We start from the raw sequence: 4,983 nt of genomic DNA on the forward strand, positions 1-4,983 counted from the left end.
AAGATGACTGTTTTTACTATATTAATCCTGCCAATCTATAAAATCTTTCCATCTTCTGAGATCTTCTTCCATTTCTTTCTTTAGAGACTTGAAGTGTTTGTCATACAGATGTTTCACTTGCTTGGTTAGAGTCACACCAAGGTATTTTATAGTATTTGTGAGTATTCTGAAGGGCGTTGTTTCCCTAATTTTTTTCTCAACCTGTTTATCCTGTGAGTAGAGGAAGGATAGCCAAATTGTATCCCTTTGACCTTTTGATGGCATCTTTTCTATAGCAAGGTTCCTTTCCGTGAATGATGTAAAATGATGTACTGTAAACATAGACGGCCTCACATTGCCCCCTGCTGGTTACAATGCAAACAGTCACCATGGCCAACAGGCTGTGTTCTTATTCATGCAACTCACCTGATCTCTGCCTGTACTGAACATCCATAGTCTAATTTCTAAGTTGTGTGATACTGACATACTGTGTGTAATTCTTTAGCATATCGCAACCAAGAGTGCTCTTCCCTGTGAAACCTTTCTTCTATGGATTATGCGAACATGAGCTGTGAATCCCTTCTGCCACCTGGTCCTCAACCCTCAGAGCAGTTACACTGTCAGAGGCAGGTCAGGGGAGGCTCTGTGGTCTGTGCTGTACATTTGCCCCCTGGGAGGATGCAGCTGCTGTAACACTGGAAGGGTCTAGTGAGCAGTTGTACATGGTCCAGGGAATTTGAACATGTGAGGTCTCTGAAGACTTCTGAGAAGGTCACAGCACCCTCTGGTGGCTCCATTATTCTCAGGGTTGGGGTATTTCATTTATCCACTGTTTACTTATTTTATCAGGCAGATATACACTTATTTTCCAAGCTGACTCATAATAATGTGATGTGTGGAATATGTACATATTTATGTATAGGTAATATAACGTGTATCATATATATCATACATATAGGTTTATCACATATATACAAATCCTATATATGCATATTATGATAATATCTTTATTTCAAGAGTGACACCAACTAGGTCATAATGGTTGCTCATATTGGCATAATCTTAAATTTGTGTTACCAATAGTCTATTGAGGATTTTTGCATCTATGTACATCAGGAAGATCTATCTGTAACTGTCTTTTTATATGGTGTGTTTATGCATTGTGTTTAAAAAAGCAATAGTGGATTCATTATAAGAAAGTATAAACCCAGACACAACCAAGATCACAGTTGAAGCCACAGGATCCAGGGAGAGAGGAACCCCCACCCAGCCAGAGGAACAGGCTCTTTCTGGTTTGCACCTGTGCCCAGAGCAGACTCAGGGCACTGTCTCCCTACCCTCTCCTACAACCAGAAGAAGCTCGACTCCCAGGTAACAGTGCTCTGACACACCCAGGATCACAGGAACTCTGAGGAAACCAGGATCATGGGACCACAGGATCCCAGAATCACAGGATCACAGAGACAGCTGAACTCCCAGGAGTTCTGACACAACTGGGCTCACAGGAGGGACAGAGTCCAGTAAGAAACAGCAAGGGCAATCAGTACTAAAGATAACCATATGGCAACAGGCATGTTAAAGATCATAAACAACACAAACCAATACTACTTTACAACATCAGAACCCAGTCCTCCCACTACACCAAGCCCTGCATACCTCAACACACGTGAAAAGCAAGGTTCTAAAATCCCATCTCATGAATATGAGAGAAGAATTTAAGAAGGACATAAATAACTCCCTTAAAAAATGCAGGATGACTACCCAATTCATTCTATGAAGCCACAACTGCACTTATACATAAACAACACAAAGACCCAACAAAGAAAGAAAACTTCAGACCAATTTTCCTTATCAATGCTGATGCAAAAATACTACTCAATAGAATTCTGGAAATCCAAGAAGACATCAAAATGATCATCCATCATGACCAAGTAGGCTTCATCCCAGGGATGCAGGGATGGTTCAATATATGGAAATCCATCAACATAACCTACCACATAAACAAATTCAAAGAAAAAAAAAAGCACGTGATCATTTCATCAGATGCTGAGAAAGCATTTGACAAAATTAAACACCCATTCATGATGAAAGACTTGGAAAGCTCAGAAATTCAAGGCTCATCCCTAAGCATAGTAAAAAGCAATCTACAGCAAACCAATAACCAACATCAAACTAAATGGAGAGACCCTTGAAACAATCCCACTAAAATCAGGGACTAGACAGTATCGGCAGCTGGATCTCTTGAGCCGGCAGAGTTACTGATGCAGACGAGCCGGTGGAACCAGTAACAGCAGGAGGCTGAGCGGGCCTTTGAGCTGGGTCATGCCATCAAGAGGTGCCCAGCCCTCCTCACAGAGGCAGTACCTGCTCATCACATGGCCATGGCATTTGCTTCAACATTCCTGTGCTCCCAGGAGATCCACAAGGCTGGCACCAATGGCCGAAGCACACCGGGCCAGGACCACAGGCAGTGCCAGATAGAGCCAGGAGAGGCTGGGCCACATCATTGCCACGGTGCAGATCTACCCAGCCGCAGTTTTAATGTGTCCCATTGGCTTCCAGGATCTCTAAGAGCTGATCTTGGACTGAGCCCAGCAGAGGCTGGAGTTGCTCACTGATGGCTGAAAGGCATGTAGCTACCACTGGGACTGCGCCCATAGCTCCCAAAAGCATCCCCAAGTGTTGGCTGTTTGGAGGCAAAGTGGTGCAGCAGGCTGGGCCCCAGGTCCCCAAAGCGACTGACACCGCCGGGCATAGGCGGCACAGCGCCCATGCATACGCACAGCCTCTCCGCTAGCACAAGACTCACCATCCCCGAGCCTGGTGTCAGGGGGCACTGAGAGCTATCTCCTGGGCAGAACTGGGGCAAATTACAATCGTCCGTGGGAGGGCGGCATTGCCAGCCAGCTGGATGTAACTTGCAGTTTTGACAACAGGGTCCACCAGGCGCACACTGGGCTCCTGGACACAGTTGGCAGGTAAAATAGTCACAGCAAGGATCAGTGCATTCATCTGGGAAGCCACAGTCACACTGCTCTCCAGGGTCCACAAACATATTTCCGCACAAAGAGGACATGGGGACCAAGCTGCGTAGCCGTTTGAAGAGGCCCATTCCGTCTAGGAGGGCTTTTACCAGGGCCTGTCGGCTGTAGTTGCTGAAGTTCAGACCTGGTAGGAAATCTGTGGAGGCCTCCATGATGCAGCTCTTGGCTGGGGCTGGACCTGGACAGAGACAACTGTTCCCAGGTGAATCACGGTCTAGACCCAGGCTGTGGCCCAACTCGTGGGCGATCGAGGAAGCAACTCCTAAGATCCTTGAGGAGTGGTCCATAGTCTGAACGGCCATGCTCACCATGGGCCCAGAGAAGGGAGTAACAGTCACCATCTGGGCTCTACTGTGGGGCAGTCGAGTCAGCAAGTCTGCCCGGCGCCGGCGAAGGAAGTTGTCTAGCAGGACAGCCGGGTTAGAGCTCATCTCTCCCAGGTCCTGCTGGGTCCATGCCTCTAGGCCCACAAGCGCTACCCGGACTTTGACTTTGAAGGGCTGGACGTGTTTAGCAGAAGGGCCACTTCTAGTGCTCAGTTCAGCAGTCGTTGCAAGTCAGGGTACTTCCTGACCTCTGAATTATCAGCCACGATTACCAGGTCAACAGTTTTTGGCTCCGTTACTACATCCTGCTTAAGCCTGTGAATGTGGTGCTATTCCAGAAGGAAGTCTGGTCCTGCCTGAGTGACCACAAATGCGTGCCAGCGTGGGGCACAGGTGTGGCCGGCAAGAGGAGGTCATTGGAGAAACAATGAGAGGACGCTGAAGGACTTCAGGTCCCAGCTCCAGTGTATAGCTTCTCTCTGGGGACAGGACTACCAGCCCCCTGATTCCAGAGCAGGCAAAGGGGGAGCCCCGAGAGCTGGGGCGGCCCTGCACTGGTCCTCAGTAGCAGCAGTTTTCCAGACTGTATCCCTCACTGACCATTAGGGTGCCATCAGACTAGTACCACGCCAGAGTTGGGCATCCAGGGACTAGATCTCTATTCTGTAGAAGCACCATCCAGCTCCAATTCAATCCTCAGGGCCTCAGGTAAACCAGTCTGAAACACTTCTGGTGGGTTAATTGAGGGGCTGTCCTGAACAACCTGGCTCTCGAAGGATCTACTCTGAGCTCTCTCTGGTCTGGCTTGCTGCTCTTGCTCAGTACCTCCTGTATTTGGCAGCGGCGGGGAGGGTGGAGGGCTGCCCATGTCCAAGAGTCCCAGGGCCCAGAGCAGCACCAGCTTCATGCGGCCAAGCTCCGAGCCGGATGAGGGCACAGGCGCGGGGCTATGCGTGGAGGAGCGGCCGCGGCCGGCCGCTGCGTCGGACACCAGCTGTGCTCAGCCTCCATCCATTTCCTAAAACACCAAGTAAACAACGTTGCCAAAGACATACCAGCCAGGTTCCGATTCGCCAAAACCAAACCATTCCTAACCTAGATGCTGGTGACTATGATACCTCCCTTTATAAAACAAAAAGGAGCTGTGGGGTCAGGAAGTGGTGGGACTGGGGAAAACAGCCTAGAACAAAAGTGGAGTCAAGGCATGTCCAAACCCTGGAAAAATCCTGAGGTTGGAAGGAGTAGGATTTTAAGCCCCTGCCCCAGGAACTGTGTGACCTGATACACGTCTCCTTCCACCCCCACATTTGTCCCCTGGAGGAGGTCATGTAGCCTAGTAGCTGGATTAAACTTCTCCACTTATATGGTCATTTTCGCAGCACCTGGAATTTCTCCTCATGCAAATGAGGCATCTGCAAAACCCTGGGCTATGCCAACCATTTACGTCCACCCTGAAAGCCCCACCCACTCTCCAAGGTTTAAGTGGCCTTAGTTTCCCCCATTAAACTAGACGTCTCAGCGAAGCTGCCCACCCAAGAGTCTGTTCTCACTGTGCTCACAGCCCCATCAGAGGCCTCTCCCGCTCCTGCCTTGTTTCCCCTATCAGGAGGGTCTGACAGTTGTAATCGAGGGGC

General features: G+C 49.1%; 1 pseudogene across 1 annotated transcript; it reads right to left on the reverse strand.

Annotated features, from left to right (window-relative positions):
* Window positions 1-2,372: 2,372 nt before the first annotated feature.
* LOC308422767 (disintegrin and metalloproteinase domain-containing protein 15-like) lies at window positions 2,373-4,256 on the reverse strand (annotated as a pseudogene). Its single transcript has one exon. The product of its transcript is annotated as a disintegrin and metalloproteinase domain-containing protein 15-like (transcript).
* Window positions 4,257-4,983: the final 727 nt, after the last annotated feature.

This window comes from Micromys minutus, assembly GCF_963924665.1.
Source record: "Micromys minutus genome assembly, chromosome: 7".
Taxonomy (NCBI): Eukaryota; Metazoa; Chordata; class Mammalia; order Rodentia; family Muridae; genus Micromys; species Micromys minutus.